Source organism: Notamacropus eugenii, chromosome 4 (genome assembly GCF_028372415.1).
Source record: "Notamacropus eugenii isolate mMacEug1 chromosome 4, mMacEug1.pri_v2, whole genome shotgun sequence".
Lineage (NCBI taxonomy): Eukaryota > Metazoa > Chordata > Mammalia > Diprotodontia > Macropodidae > Notamacropus > Notamacropus eugenii.
Genome location: NC_092875.1, coordinates 72,742,823 through 72,765,611, shown reverse-complemented (window position 1 = coordinate 72,765,611; position 22,789 = coordinate 72,742,823). Strand labels below are relative to the sequence as shown.

At 44.6% G+C, this 22,789-nt stretch overlaps 1 long non-coding RNA gene across 1 annotated transcript; it reads right to left on the bottom strand.

Moving 5' to 3' along the window:
* Positions 1–2,067: 2,067 nt before the first annotated feature.
* Positions 2,068–22,789, bottom strand: LOC140498170 (uncharacterized). The gene is made up of 3 exons (XR_011965011.1): positions 22,698–22,789; positions 21,223–21,325; positions 2,068–2,381 (listed from the first exon to the last, which is right to left on the bottom strand). It is a non-coding gene; the product is annotated as an uncharacterized lncRNA (long non-coding RNA).

Below are 22,789 nucleotides of genomic sequence, written 5' to 3'. Positions count from 1 at the left end.
ACTGGACTGGTTTGCCGTTTTCTTCTTCAATTCATTTGACAGATGAGGAAAGTGAAGCAACAGGGTTAAGTGACTTGCCCAGGGTCATACAGCTAGGAAGTGTCTGATGTCAGATTTGAACTCAGGAAGATGAGTCTTTCTGACTCTAAGCCTGGCAATCCATCCACTGTGCCACTCAGCTGCCCCCAGGTCCATTCTACTCAAGAGGAAATAAGGGAAGGGAAGCCTTAGTCTCTGCAAAAACCAACCCTAAACCAAAGAAAGGTGGCAGGGAAGGCAAAAACCTATGGGCCCAGCAAAAAGATACAAAAAGAAAAGAAACAGGAAAAATTGACCAGGCAGAAAATGGAGAAACAAACAAAAAACCCAACAAGAGATTTTTTTTAAAAAGGAGGCCCTGCTTCAGTAGCAAAGAAAGAAAAATGCTCTTTTTTTCTTTTATTAGGGTTCCCTGGGACCTCCCTTCTCATATCCTCAAGAGGAATGTCTTCACCAACCCTTTTATAAGTGTAAAATTTGTAGTAGCTCTAAAAACACACCTTGGAGAAAGGAGAGGATCCTCCTCACTCTACCTTTAAAAGCCTGTTTATTTCAGCATAAGAGCATTTTTTAGAGGTGAAATCAGGTACAGGTTGTTTATTTTTCTGTACAACCCGAAATTAATGACATGTTGACTAAAGGAGTCACCAGCCTTCCAGTGCAGAGCAGACGTAACATTCCCCGGGCAGTTTTTACATTATACTAAATGAAGCATAACACAATTCACAATTTGGAGTCATGACCATGTATTTTAATGTCTTAACGCTTTAATTACCTATCTTTGGTCTCCATTTTCTCTTTCAGTACAATTACTTCCTAAATCAAGCCATGCCCCCACGATAGAACTGCGTCTCTGAAACATTGCCATCTTTTGATGGCAGGAGTACAGTTTTGGTTTTTTTCTGCTATAACTCATGGTTTAGGATATTCTTTCCTCCCACCCCAACCAAGCTCTGGTCTCCCTTGGACCAGCTCTGATCTTGGGGGAGATGGTGTTTCCTTTTTAACTCTTTATTGCCCCCATTCAAAGTCTACTCTGGAAAAATCTCCAACTATAGTTTATATACAGCATATGCCTGAATTTCCATAAATGTGGATAACAGGATACTCAGTTCCTATACAAGCATTCAGGGTAACAAATGCATATTGGGTAGAGAACAGCCCATATTTCATTCTACAAAAGATGCAGAATGATTTATGGGCTCAAACTCGTAAACAGTTGCAGACAACATATAAAGCATTTAGCACAGTTCTCTTCCCTATTTGGTGCATGCTACCTTTTCTACTGAAGTTGTAGGGTCTTCTCAACTCATCAACGCAGCATGGTTTGGGCCTATAGTATGCTGAAGCCAACTTGTACCAATTCAACACAGTTGATTGTAAAATTTTTAGTATTAACACTCCTTGGAAATAGGCCAACATTACAAATTAGGACTTGATTTATTGTTTTGCTAATTGTCTGGACTCAACAAAATGATGGAGAAAATGTTAATAATGCAGTTAAATTTGAAACTGTGTCATGCATATATAGCCCACCCTCCTACCCACTCAGAACTGATTGTTAAATATTTACTAGCACATTCCTGATTTGGATTCTTCTTGGGAAGGAAATAAACCCAGAGTTGCTGACAAAGCCAAACCCTAATATTTCTAATGAAATCCATCTCTCTAACAGGGTCCTACACAGATCTTTCAAGACTGATGGTGACACCTAGTGGTTTAGACTCCACCAAAAGACAAATATACTTCAGAGCTGCTAGAAAGGTGATCTTCCCTTGCCCTCTCCTTCCCATCATAACTCCCAGTAATAGTGGAGGTTGTGGTAGCAAACCTCAGACCCTTTGTACACCCTTTTCTCTACTCAGGAACTCCCTTTCTCTCTCCAGAAGGAAAAGTCCCTGAACTCTTGAACTTAGGGTAACTCCCAAGGCTGGAGCTGCCCAGGAAATTTCTCTCCTCTGGTTAGGAACCTAGATTTTGGCATCACACTGCTTGGAGGATCTCCCATCCTTTAATGAGGAGGCAGCGGTTCAGGAATTGATATTACCCAGGAACTTTTTTCTTGGGCCATGTGAACAAGGGTATATTTCTGTGAGGACTTTTGATGCCCTCCAATGCGACTGTCCCTAGATCCAACAAAGGCCCCTCTCAGGATCTCTTCTCTCAACCTCTGAAGAGTCAGCAAATACAGCTGCCATGAGCTTCTGTCTCAAGGTAGGCCCTCCAGGTTTCTAGGTAGGTGATGGAGGACAGCCATCTTGCTTCCCGCTTTTACCTGCCTCCCTGCCAAGAGCTGAGCCCCCACTCTGCTGTTTTGTCCTGATCTACTCTGGCCCATCCTCCTGAAAGTGGAAAAAAAACGAGGGAATGAATGTAAAGCATATAAAACTCTTGCTCAGCTTACCCTTATAGGCTAGCACCCAGCGTGACTGTTCCCCTCAGAAAGCATTGTCCTGGGACTCAAATAACAAAAATAACCTCGACCCAGCTCCAGTCACCGAGATTAATCCAGGAGTTGTCTTTTGTGTTCAACAAGGTGCTGATAGGCTTCCTCTATGGAGAGAAAAGCATGGACAGTCAAAAGCGATCAGGGAAGTCCCCTCACAGGAATAACTTTGTTAATGTGATGTGAACATCTTGGAAAATATTATCTATCAGATGTGAAGTGAGCGTGATTTCATTAAATGGAGAATTAGTGGGATTTTGTAGGAAGCCAAACAGCTTGTCCGCATTCAAGATGTTGGCTCTTTGTAATACTTGCATTTCAAAAATATACCACTTGTTCATAAGATGAGGCAGCTGGTGGCACAGTGAATGAAGCACTGGGCCTGGAGTCAGGAAGATCTGAGTTCAAGTCCAGTCTCAGACACTCACTAGCTGTGTGACCCTGGACAAGCCATTTAGCCTCTGTTTGCCTCAGTTTCCTCCAATATAAAATGGGGATGATAATAGCAGGGTTGTTGTGAGGATCAAATGAGATAATATTTGTAAAACTCTTAGCACATAGTAGGCACTTATTAAATGCATCTTTCCTTCCCCTCCCTCGCCACCAAACAAGAAATAATATAATCTTGGTTAATTTAAAAAAAAAAAAGCTCAGTTATCTGGAACAAGGACTATATTAAAGGGAACAAAAGTAGAAAAACCTAGAAAGATAAGGGGCAATCAACTTAAATGCCAAGCTGAGTTTTCTGTAATTTATCCTATAGGCAATAGGGAGACATTGAAGGCTTTTGAGCAGGAGAGTGGCGTGACCAGCCTTAAGTAAATTATTTTGGCAACTGGGTAAAAGATGAATTGGAGACAGGAGGCCAATTTGAATGTTGTTAGAATATTCTGATTAGAGGTAACAGGGGCCTGAGTGAGGATTTGTTGACTGTGTTAGTGGAAGAAAGACCATGAATACAACAGGAAGAATTGGTAGGACTTGGCAACCTGTTGGGTGTTGGGAGCAAAGGTGAGGGAAGCATCAAGGAGGGTCCTGAAGTGGTGAATTCAGTGACTCTCAGCAGAGGTAAGGAAGGGAGGGAAGGTGGATTTAGCCAGGGAGTCCTGGCTCATGAGGAGTCTCATCCCCTTGGAATATGATGAGCTTGAGGTGTTGACAGGATCTGCAGGTGAATGTCTAGGCAGTGAGCAAGACAGGCTGGGAGCTCAGGAAAGAAATTAAGGCTGGATATAGATTTGTCAGGTGACTGAGTACAGATGATCATTGACCCCTTGGGAGCTGATACAGTCACCAAAAAAGCACAGGAAAAGGAGAGAAGTGAGCCCAGGACACTCATGCTTACGGGGACTAGAGATGGGGGATGACCCACAAAGGGGGCAGAGGAGGAGCTGCCAGACAGGTAGGAGCAGAACTAAGGGTGAGTCAACAGAAAAAGAGCATCCCAAAGGAGGAGATTATCAATACCACCAGACCCTGCACTGAGGCCAAGGAGTATGAAAACAAAATTCCATTGACTTTTTCAGTTAAGAAACCCAAATCAATCCCAAATTTACCTGTACACAGCCTCCATCTATTGTGCCAAGTTCTACTTTCTAATGCAAACTAGAACTAACCTAAGCAACCTTCCACATCATTCTTTGGAATAGCTCTTCTATCCCCATTAAGGAAGTTACCCTCAAAACACTGCAATAGCTTCCCAATGCCCCCCACATTCCTTCTCTCCTCAGTCATTACTCACAGACCTGATTCTACCCTTCTTCTACTCAGTAAAGTTCAGACATCTTCATCTGTCATTCAAGGCTATTTTCAAGTTGGCACCATGTTACTTCTCCATCCTTATATAGCTTTGTCAGCTTGATGGTGAAATGGATAGTGCTCTAGGCCTGGAGTCAGGAAGACCTAAGTTCAAATACAGCCTCAGACACTTACTGTGACCCTAGGCAAGTCTTGTAACCTCTATTTGCCTCAGTTTCCTCATCTGTAAAATGAGGATAATAACAGCATCCACCTCCCAAGATTGTTGTGAGAATCAAATGAGATAATTGCAAAGCGTTCAGCACAGTGCCTAGTGTATAGTAAGCACTATAGAAGTGTTAGCTATTTTAATAACTTTCCTTCCGTCTGGGAAGGAAGAATGCCTGTGAGATACTGGGATAATCATGGAGGCCTTCTTGGGGAAGGTGGGGCTCAAGGGACAGGGTTGGCTGGGGTGGGGGAGGTCCATGAGGAAAGGAGCCAGGAAGATGCTCAGTCGTCTTAAGCCTTCAAGCAGCATTTGGCAGCTAGATAAAGTATCCCAACTGAGTAGGTTCTTGACAATATGTTTCACGCCTCATTACCCACCCAAGTTTTTGATTTAAGTCAAAATCTGAAAGGGAATGTCTTCAGGCAGCTAGCTTCATCTTCTCCCCATAAAGAATGCTCAGGGTGTGTGTGTGTGTTATTTTTCAAGTGGAGCTGCTGGGCCTGGGGGTTGGGGTAGACCAGAGGAAGGTCTCAGTTCATGGGAAGACCCAACAGGAAAGCAGCAAGAAGGGAACCAAGACCCAGTGTTCAGGGAAGGTGGAGGGGAATAGAATGGATTCTGGGAATATTGGGAGGAATCAACCTCCCTGGGTCCCAGGTACCTGGATCTGAGACTTCACTTGACTGATGCCCAGGAGGTGGCTCACACGGAGCAATAAACTAGAAAATGGAAGGGCACAGCCAAGATGTGAAGGGCTTTGAATGCTAGGCTGGGGATAATGCCTCTAGACAGGAGGGTAATAAGAGGAGAAGGACAGGATAGAAATAGGATTTGAAGATGTCAGACTCCTGAGGCTACCCTCATGTCTAGAACATCCTTCTCCACCCACTCTTTTCCTGAAACAGAGGGAGAAATTCCACCCCATGCCCACCTCAAAGGCCTCTCCTTGTTCTGCTTATCAGTCAACCTACTTTTGCAACATGGAACACAAGAGGTGCTCTTAGAACCTAGACTGTCCCAGCTGGAAAGGCCCTCAGAACATCCATTGTTAGAAATGAGAGTAATATTGATGATATAATGTTGAAGCTGGACAGTTCCCGCAGTGGTGTCAAACTCACATAGAACCACTAGAGCATACGTTAGGAGCCCTGCAGGGCACAGATTGACTTAGAAAACCACATCTTAACATTATCAGTGTTTTATTATGCTTGTATTTATTTTGTTAAATCTTCCCCAATTACATTTTAATTCAGTTTGGGCTGTAATGGGGACTGGTGCTGCCTGTGGAACGAGTATTTGGCACCTTTGTCTTAGAACCCAGGATGTCAGAGCTGGGAGGGTCTTAGAACACAGAATGTCAGAGCTGGAAAGGAACCTTAGAAATGAGAAGATGAAATACCAAGAGGGGAAGAGACTTGCCCAAGTTCATGCAGAGTCCAGGGTCCCTCATTTTGTATATGGAGAGGCTGAGGCATAGGAGATAGGATGAGATGGGCCCAAAGAAACATGGCAGCTGCATCAGGAATTGACATGAAATCCTGAGACCAACCAAAGCACCCACCTGAGGCCTTACCTCCCTCACCTCTCTCCTCTGAGACCCTTTACCCTAAGAGTTAATGAGGGCCTAATTACACCCCATCTTCTTCCCATCCCCCCATGGATGGACCTAGAGTAGCAGATGCCAGAATCCAGAAAGAAAGCAAACATTTATTAAGCACCTTCTGGGTGCCAGACACCTTGCAATAATTATCTCACTTGATCTTCACAACCATCCTGGGAGGGAGGCACTGTTATTATCCCCGTTTTACACTTAAAGAAACTGAGACTGGCAGAGGATAAGTGACTTGCCCAGGGTCACATAGCTAGTAAGGGTCAGAGGCTAGATTTGAGGTTAGGTCGTCCTGACTCCAGAAACAACTCTGTCCACTGAGCCACCTAACTGCCAAGAGCTTGCAAGGCCATAGGATTTAGAGTTGGAAGGAACCTTAGAGATAACCCTTCCCATTTTACAGATGAGAAAACTGTCTTAGAGAAAGAAATTGTTGGCCTCAGGAAAGAAGGAGCACATGTTAACTTCTGGTATCAGATCTAGTGGTCTTTCTACTGTAGTCATGTACTCAGTCATAACCTCAACCCTCAGAGGCACCCTAGCTGACCTCTCCCTTTGTCTGCCTTACCTATTCTCCACCCTGAAGGTCAAATTTCACAGACAAGTGTTAGGTCCCACACTCTAGTCCTATGTTGTTCCACCTTTCCAGCCTCATCTTCCCCTGCATGCCCTCTACCTACCAGCTTATTCCTGAACCTCCTGGCCCTTCCATCCAGAGAAGAGAAGGATCTTTGTCCTCCAGCTCCTGCAGGATGGACCAGCCCAGCTCCTAGCTCCCTCCATATGAGGCTGAGAGTTAGCTGGTTCTGTATGTGAGTCCAGGAATGGCCTGAAGACATAGAGGAGCCCAGATCTGTCCCATAGCACTTCAGCGCAGCACCATGGGATGGAAAGAACACTTGGTTTGCAGTCTGAATATCTGTAACACAAGACAAGTACCTTCCTTTTGCTAGGCCTCTTTTCCTATGAGTAAAATGAGGGAGTTGCACTAGATAATCTCTAAATTCTCTTTAAACTTTAAATCCTATAATAACAGAATATAGCCTAGGCCTGGGCACACAGTGGAGGTCAGAGGAAGACCAATTAAATAACTGATTAGATAGTTGCATTCATCCATGAATAATCAAAAAAGGACTCATCAGCACTTCCCTTAGACCTATGTATGAAACACCTTACTATCCATCTCCCCACCAACCACAGGGAAGTCTGGTCAACATCTCCAGCTTATAGGAACAAGTTGTCATTGGGCTATTTCACCCCGGCCAAAAAAGTCTCAATGATAGCTAAAAGTGAGTCCACCAGAATATGAAGACAAGGTCAAGAATAGATGGATGGAAGAACCAGATAGAAATACCTGGATGGGTGTTTGACACCAAAAAGAAATCTCTATGGGTGCAGAGCATCAAGAACACCTAGAGGAGTAGAAGAACATCTATTCTTCTCCATGTCTATAATAGGAATTAATAATGTCTATTCTTCTATAATATGTCTATAATATGAATTAATAATAATGTCTATTCTTCTATTATCTTATCCTTCCATATAGTATTGAATTAACAGTTAGCCTCAAGAATATCTAGCTCCATAGAAGAAAGTCTAAAGGGATTCCTAGTACTTACATTAACATCAAGAATACCTTGAAAGGTAAAAGAACATCTGTAGGGTACCTAGTACTGGATGGGCAGTTGGTGGGAGACCTACCCAGAAAACATCTATATTGGCAAGGGCCTACCAGGTCAGCACTTCTCCCTAGACCAAGACCCTGAACCATATACTTCAAGGTCTACCACTTTCTGTAGCACAGTGGGTAGAATGTTGAGCCTAGAGGCAGGCAAATCTGAGTCCAAACTGCTTCAGAAACCTCCAAACTATATGACCCTGGGCAACGTTCATGTAAGCGGCTTCCAGACTCAGTTTCCCCACTTTTAAAATGAAGGTGATAACAGCACTTCCCCCCACAGGGCTTTTGTGAGGTTCAAATGAGATAATAGTATATATAAAGAGTGTTTTGCAAACCTTGAAGTTGGCTATTATTATCTGAACCTAAATCTCCATTTCACAGACACGCTCACACATTCTCACCCAAGCACAGAAGGACTCACCCACTGGCTGGGGATGGTGACAATGAGTAGCCCTAGAGAGATTCTCCAAAATCCCTCCAACTCCACAAACGCCTCTTAACTCAATGACTCGGACTGGTCCAGGGAGATTATTCGTTTTCTATAAGATTTGATTCAATTAATTAGTTTGGAAATATCAGCCCAGCCAGGGAAGCAAAGAAAAACAGAGATAAATCCTTTCCATTGCTGTGTTTCATCTTTTAAAGGCAATTAACTCTTCGTTATTAGCTTTTAATTAGGGAATAATAATGACCCCATTAATACACTTTATTATACTTGTCACCAGACAGCTGTTCCAAACAGATTTTATTATCAGATCTTGGCGGCTCTTTGTCTGTGGTGCGCCCTTAAACTCAGGTTTGTGCCCAAGTGAGCTCCTTAGAACCTCCATGGAGCAGAAGGAACGCCGCTGAGTCATTCATCATCTCTGCTCAGCTCCTGGGCCTGAGCTGGGGACCCTCCAGCCCTTCCCCTCCCATCCCCCAGGGCCCTCAAGGCCAGAGATCCGACTCCTGGCACAGTGGAGCCACTGGAAAGGGCACCTGGGTTTGAATCACATCTGTGCTCCTCAGTGGGAAATGTTGGGGAGACCTGTCAATTAAAGGGCTTGAAATGGCCTCCAAGGCTCTAAATTCTAGAATCTATATATTTACTGACTTGGGGTGGAGGGAGGATGGGGAGTAGTTCATGCTCCCCAGGGACTGCTGAGATATGAGGCATCCAAGGCAAGCTCATGGGCAGAAGAACAGCTGGAAACGCTGCAAACAGGAAGGCTTCCAGATATTCCATCTCTCCAGGCAACAAGAAAAGGAACCAAGAGGAATGGATGGACTTTCAGTCTCTCCTAATGCTTTGTTTCAGTCAAGTCCAACTCTCTGTAACCCCATTTGGGATTTTCTTGGCAAAGATACTGGAATGGTTTGTCATTTCCTTCTCCACTCCATTTTAAAGATGAGGAAACTAAGGCAAAGAGGGTTAAGTGACTTGCCCAGGGTCACAAAGGCAATACATGTCTGAGGTCACATTTGAACTCAGGACTTCCTGATTCTAAGCCAGGATCCACCCCCTAGCAGCACTGTCCTTCCTTATAGTTCACTTTTAAAGATGTAGTTCAACTTGGAAAAGAAAGTTTTTCCAAGCTCTTTACACATACTATCTCACTGAAGCCGTCCAGAGGTTATTATCCCTGTTTTAAAGATTTTATTTTTTTTATCTTTTTAATTAAATTTATTTATTTAACTTTTAACATTCATTTTCACAAAATTTTGGGTTACAAATTTTCTCCCCTTTTCTCCCCTCCCCCCCCAAACACCAAGCATTCTAATTGCCCCTATGAACAATCTGCTCTCTCTTCTATCATCCCTCTCTGCCCTTGTCTCTGTCATCTCTTTTGTCCTGTAGGGCCAGATAGCTTTCTATACCCCTTTACCTGTATTTCTTATTTCCTAGTGGCAAGAACATTACTCGACAGTTGATCCTAACACTTTGAGTTCCAACTTCTTTACCTCCCTCCCTCTCCACCCCTTCCCTTTGGAAGGCAAGCAGTTCAATATAGGCCAAATCTATGTAGTTTTGCAAATGACTTCCATAATAGTTGTGTTGTATAGGACTAACTATATTTCCCTCCATCCTATCCTGTCCCCCATTACTTCTATTCTCTTTTGATCCTATCCCTCCCCATGAGTGTCGACCTCAAATTGCACTCTCCTCCCCATGCCCTCCCTTCTATCATCCCCCCCCACCCTGCTTATCCCCTTATCCCCCACTTTCCTGTATTGTAAGATAGGTTTTCATACCAAAATGAGTGTGCATTTTATTCTTTCCTTTAGTGGAATGTGATGAGAGTAGACTTCATGTTTTTCTCTCACCTCTCCTCTTTATCCCTCCACTAATGAGTCTTTTGCTTGCCTCTTTTATGAGAGATAATTTGCCCCATTCAATTTCTCCCTTTCTCCTCCCAATATCTTTCTCTCTCAATGCTTTTCTTTTTTTTTTTTAAGATATGATCCCATCCTCTTCAATTCACTCTGTGCACTCTGTCTCTATGTATGTGTGCGTGTGTGCATGTGTGTGTGTGTAATCCCACCCAGTACCCAGATACTGAAATGTTTCAAGAGTTACAAATATTGTCTTTCCATGTAGGAATGTAAACAGTTCAACTTTAGTAAGTCCCTGACTTCTCTTTGCTGTTCACCTTTTCCTGGTTCTCTTCATTCTTGTGTTTGAAAGTCAAATTTTCTTTTCAGCTCTGGTCTTTTCATCAAGAATGCTTGAAAGTCCTCTATTTCATTGAAAGACCAATTTTTCCCCTGAAGTATTATACTCAGTTTGGCTGGGTAGGTGATTCTTGGTTTTAGTCCTAGTTCCTTTGACTTCTGGAATATCCTATTCCATGCCCTTCGATCCCTTAATGTAGAGGCTGCTAGATCTTGTGTTATCCTGATTATATTTCCACAATACTTGAATTGTTTCTTTCTAGCTGCTTGCAATATTTTCTCCTTGACCTGGGAACTCTGGAATTTGGCCACAATATTCCTAGGAGTTTCTCTTTTTGGATCTCTTTCAGGTGGTGTTCTGTGGATTCCTTGAATATTTATTTTGCCCTCTGGTTCTAGAATATCAGGGCAGTTTTCCTTGATAATTTCATGAAAGATGATGTCTAGGCTCTTCTTTTGATCATGGCTTTCAGGTAGTCCCATAATTTTTAAATTGTCTCTCCTGGATCTGTTTTCCAGGTCAGTTGTTTTTCCAATGAGATATTTCACATTATCTTCCATTTTTCCATTCTTCTGGCTTTGTTCTGTGATTTCTTGCTTTCTCATAAAGTCCTTAGCCTCCATCTGTTCCATTCTAATTTTGAAAGAACTATTTTCTTCAGTGAGCTTTTGAATCTCCTTTTCCATTTGGCTAATTCTGCTTTTGAAAGCATTCTTCTCCTCATTGGCTTTTTGAACCTCTTTTGCCAATTGAGTTAGGCTAGTTTGCAAGGTGTTATTTTCTTCAACATTTTTTTGGGTTTCCTTTAGCAGGGAGCTGATCTGCTGTTCATGCTTTGACTTCATGTCTCTCATTTCTCTTCCCAGCTTTTCCTCCACCTCTCTAACTTGATTTTCAAAATTCTTTTTGAGCTCTTCCATGGCCTGAGCCCATTGGGTGGGCTGGGACACAGAAGCCTTGACTTCTGTGTCTTTGCCTGATGGTAAGCATTGTTCTTCCTCATCAGAAAGGAAGGGAGGAAATGCCTGTTCACCAAGAAAGTAACCTTCTATAGTCTTATTTCTTTTCCCTTTTCTGGGCATTTTCCAGCCAGTGACTTGACCTCTGAATATTCTCCTCACACCCACCTCACCTCTTGATCCTCCCAGCCAGCGTTTGGGGTCTGAGATTCAAATGCTGCTTCCAGCCTCAGGGCTTTGGGCGGGGGCAGGGCTGCTATTCAGTGTGAGATTAAGTTCAGGTGCTCAGGTCAGGGCAGGGCCGCCTCTCAGGCTCAGTTCCCTCAGGGAGTTTATGCACAGACCTTCAACAATGGATCCAGGCTCCTGCCTGCTTGGGGAGCCCCTGTCTGCCGCCGCCCCTCAGCTTCTGCCTCCCGAAGGGGCCTGAGCCATGGGGGCACCCCACTCCCCCCTCGACCCGCCAAAGAGACTCTCTCACCGACCCCCGTCACCTGTGTGTGGAGGGACTTGTGCGGCGGCTGGAGATCCCGTCCCTGAAGCCTGCTCGGATCTTTTCCTCTCGGTGCCGCGGCCGCAGCAGGGCTGTACTCAGCTCCCAGTCCCAGCGCCCAGTCCGCAGAGCAAAGGACCTTTTGCGAGAGGTTTGCAGGTCTCTCCGGAAGAGAAATCTCCCTCGCTCCAACGTTCTATGGCCTCTGGGTGCAGAATTTGCCGTGAGTTGCTTCTTTGTAGTTGTTCTATGGGTTGTGGGTTCAGAGCTATGTGTATGTGCGTCTTTCTACTCCGCCATCTTGGCTCCGCCCCTATTTTAAAGATTTTAAATTGAGACTCCAAAGTGGGTAGTGACCTTTTTAAGGTCACAGAGCTAGTAAATGTTAGAGCCAGGATTCAAACTCAAGTCTCATCTATAAATTCTGGGGCCTCTTCACTCTGATAGTCAATAACTATTTAAGTACCTACTGTGTGCCAAGGGCAGCTAGATGGCAAAATGGATAGAGCACTGGGCCTGGAGTCAGGAAGACTCACCTTCCTGAGTTCAAATACAGTCTCACTAGCTGTGTGAGCCTGGGCAAATCACTTAACCCTGTTGGCCTCAGTTTCCTCATCGGTAAAATGAACTGGAGAAGGAAATGGGAAACCATTCCAGTATCTTTGCCAAGAAAACTCCAAATGGGGTCACAGAGAGTCAAACACAACTGAAATGACTCAACATCAACAAAAGGTTCTAAGCACAGTGGTAAGCACTCAAGATACAAATAATAAAAAGAATAAAAGACAGTACATGTGACCTTGCAGGATGATCAGATTCCTGGGGGTCCATGAAGAAATGCAAAGGAGTTCATGCAGGCCTGGTGGGAAATGAAAGTCACTCTGCCCCTCCCCATGGCCACTTGCTCCCACAACCTTTAATTTAAGGAAAATGCCCTCACAAATCCTATCTTCATTCTTCCATCACCTTCATTCTGGACTCTCTGGACTTTTCCACCATACTCCCAGACAGCGATCTCCCTCTCCTCTGGCCAATCTTTGACTCCCCTTTAGGTGTGGTCTTTAACCTCCTGGAGGGAGGGCAGAGACTGCCTTTATTTTATTGCATTTACATTCCCATAAATCATCATGGTTGTCCTGCTCTCCTCCTCCTCCTTCTCCTCTTCCTTCTTCTCCCTCTCTTTTTCCTTTTCTTCTTCTTCTTCTCTTTCTGCTGCTTCTTCTTCTCCTTCTGCTGCTTCTTCTTCCTCTTCTTCTTCTATTTTATTATAGGGCCATAGCTCTAGAGCTGGAAGGGACCTCAGAAACTTTCTAATCCAACCCCTTCATTTTACAGATGAGGAAACTGAGACTCAGAAATGTTAAGTGACTTGCCCAAAGTCCCACAGGTGGGAAGCATCAGAAGTGGCAGTCTCTAAGAATACACACACAATTGGGCATAGGACTACATTTTACCAAATAGAGAAACAGGAGAGATGTGGGAAATTAAAAAGGGGGAATAAAAGAGGGGGTGGATTAAGTGAGGGATTACTCCTAAGCAAAAGAAAGTCTAACCAAGGAGGGCAGATTTTGAAAACAGACTCTAAAGAAAAGACAAGATAAGATCCATTATTGGGCTTTGGTCAAGAAGTGAGACAAGAAAACGGAAAAGGACTATACCAAACCAGGGGTGGAGAACCCACTACATCAAGGCCATACGTGGCCTTCTAGGTCCTTGGGTGCAGTCTTTTGACTGAGTCCAAGTTCTACAGAACAAATCATTTTATCAAGGAGATTTGTTCGGTGAAGTTTGAATTTAGTCAAAAGGCCATACCTGAGGACCTAGAGGGCCACATGTGGTCTCAAGGTCTCAGGTTCGCTACCCCTGCACCAAACCTAGAGCATAAGTGTCCAGTCTTTCCTTCTTTTTCACTACCATATTCTTCATAAAGAAAAGGCAAGAAACAAAGAGAAGCAAAGATATAAGAAAGTAGAATGAAGGGAAATACGCTAACAATTAACAATCATAACTATGAAAGTGAATGGATTGAACTCACCATAAAATGGAAGACAGTAGAAGAATGAATTAGAAAGGAGAATCCAACAATATGCTGTTCATGGGAAACCCACTTAAAACAAAATGATACATAGAGTTAAAATAAGAGGATGGAGCAGAATCTATTATGCTTCAGTTAAAGTTGAAAAGGTGGGAGTAGCAATCATGATCTCAGACAAAGCAAAAGCATCAATAGATTTAATTAAGAAAGTAAAGCAAGAAAACTATATTGTGCTGAGTACAATAGACAATTAATATCAATACTAAATATATATGTGTGTATGTATATACACCAATGGTATAGCATCTAAATCCTTACAGGAAAAGTTAAATGAACAAGAAGAAATAGGCAAATCATAGTGAGGGACCTTAATTTACCCCTGTTAGCTTAGACAAATCTGAGAAACAGAGAGAGAAAGAGAGACAGAGAGACAGAGAGTCAGACAGAGATCATTGAGAACTTTGGAGAGAATAATTTCAGTTGAGTGATTAATTTGGAAGCCAGATTACAGAAAGTTTAGAAAAGAGTGAGAACGTAGGTACCAAGTATAAGCAGTTTACAATTTGGAGGTTTTGCTTTTGAGATTGAGTGTCTCTATCTCTCTCAGGTTGGAAGTGAAAGCCCAATCCCAGTATTGATCAGCATGGATTCTTTAACCTGCTCCATTTCTAACCTGTTCTACCTTCCTAAGCAGCCTGGTAGTCCCCCCCACTCCTGGGAACTCATCATATTTGTACCATACCTAGTACTTTCATCTAATCAGCTTTAGCCTGACTGCAGTTCAGAATTTCTGAATTCAAGCATTTCACTGCCTCAGCTTCCCCTAGGGGGGATTTTATATATATATATATATATATATATATATATATATATATATATATATATATATATATATATATATATATATATATGTGCCATGCATGGCTAAAGAAGTTTTTTCAGGGAATGTGGTTAGGAAAGAAATAAGAGAGGTAAGAAGAAAAGCAGTGGGGTGGGCAGTGGTCCAGTGAAGGTTTATTCAAGATAGGGGAAAGTAGGGTGTGTTTAGGGGCTGTGGGATAAGGACCAGTAGATAAGAAGAAATTAAAAATTTGAGTGGAAGAAGGAATAATTGAGAGCAATTTGTTGGAGAAGACAAGGGGGGATGGGGTTAAGAGCATCAGTAGAGGAGTAAGGAGAAAGTCCCCTTTTCCTTCTGAGATGGAGTAAATACATAGATGGTGTGGGATGATGTCAAGAGGTTGGGAGATTGGAAGAAAGGGAAAAGAGGGAGCTTGTGGTGAGTTGCCTTGATCTTCTCTGTAAAGTATGAAGTGAGGTCCTTATCTGTGAGGAGGGGGTGTCAAGGGAGGCTCAAAGAGATGAGTCTTGGAACAGCTGCTGTAGTGAGTGGGATAGAGAATCAAATAGCGAAAAGATTGCTTTGCTACGACGAAGCCCAGTTGAGATTAGATACCATAAATTTGAAGTGGACCCAGTCAGCAATGTTGCATGACTTATTTTAGCTTTGTTCAGCAGTGTGTAAGCAGGAACGGATCGTGGGACCAGATCAGGGCTGGCATTTGGCAATGCATGAGAAGAGATAGAAAAAGGAAGCCAGGGATTTGAGAGAAGATAATGTTTAATTAAGGAGTTGGAATTAAGGAAAGAGAAAAGGTCAAAGCCTAGGAAAGTCCTGAGGGTGGAGGGATTAGTGGTCAGGCAAGGACAAATAGGTTTGGGAGGAAAGGTTATGATCAGATAAAGGAATTTCAGAGTTTTTGATCAAGAAAATGGAACACTTGGGAGTGGTGCCAAATTAATGGTGGAGTCATCCCTGTATGTAAGTGATATGGATTTAGAGTCATGGGAATTGATTAGATTGTAAAATTGGAAGGTTAAGGCATTTCTGTGAACACCAACATGTAGGCTGAGGTGGTAAGAGCTGGCATGAAGGAAAAGACTGTCAGCCATACATTCAATTCTGAGAAAAAAGAGAGAATGTCCTGAGGATTCACCACCAGAATGTGGATTGGATGGGAAAGGTTGGTTAGAGTTGACTAAATAATAAATAGCAAGAGTGGGAGAGTCTGGAAGTAGCAGTGGGGAACAAGAATTCTGACACTACCTCCACTACCACCACCAGCACCAGCACCAGCACCACCACCACCTCTACCACCACCCCCACGGCCGCCACTACCCTGGAACAGGAATTGAAGGTGGGGGCTGTGAGAAAAGGCACACCCAGGTCCCTGTGAGTGCCAGAAGATAAATTGGAACCTGAGAGAAAACAATGTAACCTGAAGGGAAGCTTTAAGATTTTAGAATGGGATTTTCATAATTTAAGGAGGCATGGTAGAAGGGCAAATCTGGGGTGGGTCACTGGAGCTCTAGGGTTAAGGTAGATGGGAGTGGCTCATCCTTAGGCAATAGGGATTCAGTACTGGGGGAACTGGGAGAGAAAGAGCATCAATGGACCATTTCTGCTGGTGAGGGTGGTTGGGTTAGACATTTCTATCTGAGCAAGTGTTCCACGTAAGACTCTTAGGGTGGTCACAATCTATCTTCATCATAGCTTGGTCTGTCTCTCCATCCTGTCCCAGTAGCCTGGTCTTTCTTGGTCTCAGTTTCCCCCTCTGATAGATAAGGATTCCTAAATTTGCTTCCAGCTTTAACATTTTGAATGATACACTTCCCCAAAGCTAAAAGGCCTTTTTCTCTTCAGATCCTCTGTGGGACTCCTCTCCTGGGAAGCTCTGGGCTGCTTCTGCCGCTAGGATTTTGCAGCCCCTTTCTCTCCCAGGATCAAAAGGAGGCCATTTTGGACCCTGGATTCATAGTTGGTGAAGCAATTGCTTTGCTTTTTCCCCACACCCTCATCAATTATTAGGGGGGAAAATCGAGACATTCAGCAAACCCACTAATTTAAAAATCAATTTCTCCTAATAAGTTTTCCCATTTCTAATTGCCAACTTTGCTGGGTTCTGCTCCCAGCGGACTTCTCCACTTAGTCATTTGCTCTCCTGGAATCAGAGAGACATTCTTTGTCACCTCCAACACGAAACCATTCCATCAGTCAACAAATATATTACTGGCCACTGGGCATGGGACCCTTCCAGTCGATGGCCTTTACCCAATCCGTCTGAAATGATGGGTTCCAGGCTATAAGGTCCTTCTCCACCTGAATTAGGTTACCTCCAAATATGCTTTTTGTTTTAAGGGCCCTCCTAGTTCTATATTCTAGGTGCCAAGATCCCTCTCTGCTCTGACATTCTGTATTCTAAGGTCTTTTCCAGATCTGATGTTCTATTTTATAAGGTTCTTTCTAGATCTTATATTCTGTATCCCCATGTCCCTCCCAGCTCTGATATTCAGTGTTCTAAGGGCTCTCCCACATCTGACATTCTATGTCCTAAGGGCCCTCCCAGCCCTGACATGCTGGGTTCTAAGGGCCCCTTCAACCCTGACATTTCAAGTTTTTAAGCTCTGATACTCTGTGTCTCCCATAGCTCTGACATTCTTTTTCTCCTTGGCCAGCCCAGCCAAGCCCTTTCCAACATCATTACTAATCAGGGCTATGGCAACACAGTTAAGCCCTTTTTCCTAGGGGAATAAGGAATCAGCTGCTGCCTTTCAGAGAGGCCTCCTCCTTGGCCTTGCATTCTCTAGTAAAGCAGCTTGAGCACATTCTGAAAGCAGTCCCTCTGGAGAAAGGGGATGGGGCGGGGACCTATCGGCTGAGGGGGGAAGCACCCCCCCATTTCATGCTCTGACTCCCTGAGAGATAATCAGCTTCCAGCAGCCTGCTCTCCTCCTCCAAGCTGGAGCCCATCAAAGTCCTTGCGAGCAAAGTGGTCTGACCCAGAAACAAAGCAGTTACAAGAATAAACTTCTCACAGTGGCAGCCTGGCGACTCAGTGAAAATGAGATTTGTTGGAGAAATCAGCCCAGTGACGGAAACAGCTGCTTACAGGGCAAGCCAGAAGACCGATTCTGGGAAGGGATTTTCATTTATTTATGTATTTTGCTTTTGGACTTCAACCATTCTTGGATTTGGGGTCACAAGGCCTGGGTGTGACTCCTGACTGCTGCACTCACTACTTTTATTACCCTGGGCAATATTTTATTTCCCATCTTGGGCCCAGTTTTCTCATCTCTAAAATGGGCATGATAGTTGGCATCCTATCTCCCTCACAGGGCTGTGGTGAGGAAGGTGTTCCGTGCAGTTTAGAGAGCCTGTGGTCTGATTCCAAGCATAAGGTAGGAAAGGCATGGCCTGTACTGGCAACTGGGTTGGCAGGAACCTAAACTTCATGGAAGGGCATGAGGGGAAGTAATGTCAGATAATCTTGGAATGTAGGCGGGGATTGCCTATACCAGAAAACTAGGGGGTGCCATAGTGCACAGAGCACTGGGCCTGGAGTCAGGAAGACTTATCTTCCTGAGTTCAAATCCAACCTCAGACACTTACTAGCTGTGTGAAGTCATTTAACCCTATTTGCCTCAGTTTCCTCATCTGTAAAATGAACTAGAGAAGGAAATGACAAATGACTCCAGTATTTTTGCCAAGAAAACCCCAAATGGGGTCATGAAGAGTCAGACATGACTGAAAACAACCCAATTAACAACTCTGCTTATACTATATTCCTTGGATTCAGACACTTGATTTACTCTGTGGTTTGGGGGGAAGGGGAGACAGACTCCCTTGCTCCTTTCCAACTCTACCAGTCAACACAGGTCTGGCCTCAACAGGCAACTCACTCACCCTCATGGGCCCCACCATCCCCCACCTAGAGAGACTCAATAGAGTTCATATTGAGACAACCTGGTATTTATCTGGGACTTCCTACAGAATTGTATAGTGGGAAAAGGCCTGGAATTGGAGCCAGGAAAACCAGAGTTTGAATCCTGGCTTTCCCCTGTTCAGAGGTTCCAGCCAGGCTCATTCCCAGTATACAACATGTCACTACCCACCACTGAATCTATGGTCTACCTTCCAACTGAATGGCTCTCTCCAAAGAGTCCAGTCTGATGGCCTTTTCTCCCTCCTCAATCTTCCTGACCTCTGTCCATCACCCTCTCCTCCTTGACATTCTCTTCTCCCTGGGTTTTCAGGACATTCCCCCCTCCTTCCACCACCACCCACGCGCGAGCGCATATATACACACATACACATGCACGCACATGCACGAGCGTGCACTCTCTCCTCCTACCTCTGTGACCACTTCACCTCTATCTCTTTTGCTAGATCCTCCTTCAGATCATGCCCTCTAGCCCAGGGCTCTGTTCTGGGCCCTCCTCTCTTCTACCTCTATACTCCTTCATTTGGTGATCTCATCAACTCCTATGAATTCAATGATCGTCTCTGTGCTTATGATTCTCAGAACACTTCTATGGGAAGGAGAAAGAGGAAGGAAAAGGAAATAAGGACCTACTGTGCACCAGACATTGTGCTAAGTTCTTGACAAGCATTTTCTCATTTGATCCTCATAACCACCCAGGGAGGTAGGTGCTGTTATTATTCCCATTTTACAGTTAAGAAAAATGAGGCAAACAGAGGTTAAGTGACTTGCCCAGGATCACACAGCAAGTAAAGGGCTGAGGCTAGATGTGAACTCAGGTGTTCCTGACTCCAGGCCCAGTGTTCTGGCTTCTTATCCAACCCTAACTGCTCTGTTGACCTCCAGATCTGCCTCTCTAACTGCCTATTAGACATCCCAAACTTGAATTCAACATGGCCAGATCTGAACTCAGCATCTTCCCCACCAAAATCTCTCCACCTCCAAACTTCCCTATTACTATTGAGGTCACTGCCATCCTCCCAGGCTCCCAGTCTAAGTGTCATCCTCACATCCTCCCAGTGTGTTGCCAAGACTTGTCCATCTCACCTTTGCAATACACCCCCTTCTCTCCTTTGCTGCTGCTACCGCATTGGGGCAAGCCTTCATTTCTCTCCTCCACTATTGTAATGGCCTGCTGGTGGGCCCTCCTACTGCTAGTCTTTCCTGTGTCCAACCCATTCTCAATTCTCCTAAGTAATTTTCTTAAATCACAGGTCTGACAATGTCACACCCCGCCCCACTCAATAAACTCCCAATGGCTCCCTATGCCCCCCAGGATCAAATACAAAATCCTTCAGAACTTGTCCCTTCTCTACCTTTCCAGTCTTCTTATACTTTACACCCCTGTACCCTACCTTGATCCAGTGACACCAGCTTCTTTGTTGACATTCTATCTCCTGGCTCTGAGATCCTAAGGCTGAGGCATCTGAGACAAAGTGTACCTGGACCCTCAGTCTAGTATGTAACCTAACCTAATCTAAGCTCTCTATGTACAGGAACTAAAACTTCTCTATTTATAATTGATAGAATATCCTAATGGCAGATTGTGTTCGTCCTTCATTGCCAAAGAAGACCATGATGCCATCAGAGAAATGATGACATGACTTGCACTTGACTTTGTTTTGAGTGAGGAAGGACTGTGAGTGGAGGAGAAGTGAGGCTGCTGACCTTGCACCTCCCTCACTCAAAACAAAGTCAAGTGGAAGTCGTGTCATGTCATCCATGGCAGAAAACAGCTAAAGAAGGGACCTTTCCCTAGTGAGTTTTGGTTTGTTTTGGTTTGTTTGCATCAATGAGGACCTGAGGCTTAAACCAAAGAAATGAAGCCCTAACTGTGGAGTTTCAGGACTCGGGATACAGACCTCATTAACCTTAAAAACACTATTAGAAGCATAACCTTTAAGCAGTCACCTCTCTTCTTTATGCCTCTGTTTTCCCATCTGCAAAATGGAAAAAGTAATCCCTATCGTTCCTTCCTCCCAAGGATGCAGGGAAGGTTAATGCGTTGTAAACTTTTGCTTTTATTTCTGATTTATTTTTAGAGACCCAAACCCTTCCCAGCTCCCCTTGAATCACACCTGCTGGGCCAGCCCCATCTTTCAAAGGCTTCTAGCCTGGCAGTAAAATCCATCACAGTGGTGGCCCCAGTCATCCCTGAAACACAATTCCCTCCCCCATCCAGCACCAGAGCCCTGCTGGGAAACAAAGATATTTGGGAGTTAGCCTGGTGGAAGAGATTGCTTTTTATTTCTCTCAGTAACGCCTTAAATACAGGGTACAAACTTGCTTCCAAGCTAGGAACTGCTTCCAGGCAGGGAGGCTGGAGTACCAGGAAGATGGGTGAATTTTTTGTTTTCTTTCCCTTATGATCACAGTCTTTTAGAGTCCAGAAGGGACAGAAGATATCGTCTAGTTGAATCTCCTCATTTTCCCCTGACAAGGGACTGGAGATGGGAAGGGTCTTTCCCCAGTCACCCAACACGGACTAACTGGGTCACAGGAAAGGGGTTCATACCTTGATGTACCTTCTCCTCTACTGGGCCAAGATGCTCTAAAGAAGACTCCCTCTCAGGCAGTTGTTGGCTGTTTGTCCTTCATTCTCGAAGAAGACCATGATGCTGGGAAGTGATGGAAGTGAGGAAAGGCTGTGCAAAGTCACCAACCTCACTTTCTCCTCCGGAGCCATCTGGGTCCAGAGGCCAGATAGAGATCAGGAGGACTGGAGGTGGCCTCCAGTCAGGCAATGGCCTGCAACTGGATGACCAGATGACCTCTGAGGTTCCCTCCAAGTCTTAGACTCCTTCACCTCCTCCAGGAAGCCTCCTGAGCTACTCCAAACCTTTCAGGGTGGTCTCACTCTCCTGATATCCAAAAGCACTGAATGTGAAGCCTACTCCTTTCCCAGTTCCTTGATTTTGCCCCCTTTTTCTGTGTCCCCAAACAAACTTGGGGGCAGGAGGAGGTAGGCTCATCCAGGAAGGCTGCTCCCTCCCCCCAAGTTGGCCACAGTCTGCCCAAGCCCATGCATGGCATCAGGGAAGTGACGCCATGACTCTGCAAGCATGCCATACAGAATTGTTGAGTGATTGATGGCTGGGGAAGGGTAGTGGCCCTCAGCCAGAGCCTGAGCAGGAAGAAAGGGGAGGGGGAAGCTGGGACTGAGTTGTTAGCATCAATCCAATGATCCGCGGTGTCATTTCTCTTGCCTGGGGATTTGTTTGGCTGTTCCTGCCCCTCTTTGTCACTGAGACAGCCCTGAAAGGCTCTCCCATGGCCCACAATGGTCCTGTCATTGAAATGATTCTATTTAATGGCAGCTGCTCAGCCTCCTCCGGGGCCTTTGATGAGTGGGGTAAATAGAGGCTCATTGTGAAAGGACTCTGGCTGTTGAAACCTTGACAGCCTCATTCAGGACTGTGATGCTGGAAGGAGGGAAGAGGAACCAGAACTATGCCTGGAGCCAGAAGGGTGGGTTCATTGGCCTGGCAGAGGTAGAGAGGAAAAGGCATTGGAAGAACAAGCCCCCAAAGTACCCTGGAAAGGGGGCTGCCAGCCATACCCAGAGCATAGTCCATAGAATGCCAGGGTTGGGCAGAGACTACAGACATAGCGCGTCAAACTTGGAAAGGATCTTAGAACACTGAATGTGGGACAATGTAGGATCTTAGAACACAGAATGTCAAAGTCGGGAGGGTCCCTAGAACGTGAAACATCAGAGCCAGAAGGAGCGCCCTGAAAACATGGAACATCAGAGCTGGAAGATGGAATGTCAGATTTGGAATGCCATTATCTCAGAAATGGATGGACCTCAGAGGCCATCTAGTCCAACCCCCACTTTACTAAGAACTCCAGGTATCTCAAGCCCATCAAATAGCATTCTAGCCTTTGCTGGAAGGGTTCCAGTGAGGGGGAAATGCCACACCTCCTGAGGTAGCTCAGAGACAAGTCTGACATCAGGGAGGTTTTCATTATGACCCAACCTAAATTTACCTGTGTATGATTTCCACACATTGTTCCTAGTTTAGCCCTCTGGGGCAGATCTATCCTGATGGCTTTTTCAGGCAGTAATTGCCCCTTTATGT